This window comes from Schistocerca nitens, chromosome 7 (assembly GCF_023898315.1).
Source record: "Schistocerca nitens isolate TAMUIC-IGC-003100 chromosome 7, iqSchNite1.1, whole genome shotgun sequence".
Classification (NCBI taxonomy): Eukaryota; Metazoa; Arthropoda; class Insecta; order Orthoptera; family Acrididae; genus Schistocerca; species Schistocerca nitens.
The window spans coordinates 15,143,197-15,144,099 of record NC_064620.1 but is presented as its reverse complement, the minus strand read 5'-3'; the positions used below and the strand labels follow the sequence as shown (position 1 = coordinate 15,144,099).

At 48.4% G+C, this 903-nt stretch overlaps 1 non-coding gene across 1 annotated transcript; it reads left to right on the top strand.

Moving 5' to 3' along the window:
- The first annotated feature begins 274 nt into the window (after window positions 1-274).
- Trnas-cga (transfer RNA serine (anticodon CGA)) lies at window positions 275-348 on the top strand. Its single transcript has one exon. It is a non-coding gene; the product is annotated as a tRNA-Ser (tRNA).
- The last annotated feature ends 555 nt before the right edge of the window (window positions 349-903 follow it).

The following is a 903-nucleotide window of genomic DNA, read 5'->3' as shown; positions in this document are numbered from 1 at the left end:
CTTACGCTCGTATCTTCGTTAACAGTCGGCAGTGGGGGCCCTGTGTCAAATGCTTCCCGATATCTAGAAATATGCAATTTCCAGAATGAGATTTTCACTCTGCAGCGGAGTGTGCGCTGATATGAAACTTCCTGGCAGATTAAAACTGTGTGCGCGACCGAGACTCGAACTCGGGACCTTTGCCTTTCGCGGGCAGGAGAGCTTCTGTAAAGTTTGGAAGGTAGGAGACGAGATACTGGCAGAAGTAAAGCTGTGAGGACCGGGCGTGAGTCGTGCTTCGGTAGCTCAGATGGTAGAGCACTTGCCCGCGAAAGGCAAAGGTCCCGAGTTCGAGTCTCGGTCGGTGCACACAGTTTTAATCTGCCAGGAAGTTTCATATCAGCGCACACTCCGCTGCAGAATGAAAATCTCATTCTGGAAACATCCCCCAGGCTGTGGCTAAGCCATGTCTCCGCAATATCCTTTCTTTCAGGAGTGCTAGTTCCAGGTTCGCAGGAGAGCTTCTGTAAAGTTTGGAAGGTAGGAGACGAGATTCTGGCAGAAGTAAAGCTGTGAGGACCGGGCGTGAGTCGTGCTTCGGTAGCTCAGATGGTAGAGCACTTGCCCGCGAAAGGCAAAGGTCCCGAGTTCGAGTCTCGGTCGGGCACACAGTTTTAATCTGCCAGGAAGTTTAATATGCAATTTGTCTGTCGCCCTTCATACATAGTTTGCAGTTTACCATGTGAGAAAAGGGCAAGCTAAGTTTTGCACGAGCGTTGCTATCTAAAACGGTGCTGATTATTGGACGTAAGCTTCTGGGTCTCAAGAAATTTATTGTATTCCAACTGAGAATATGTTCAAGGATTCTACAGCAAACAGATGTTAGGTATATCGGTCTGTAATTATACGGGTCCGTTCTTTTTA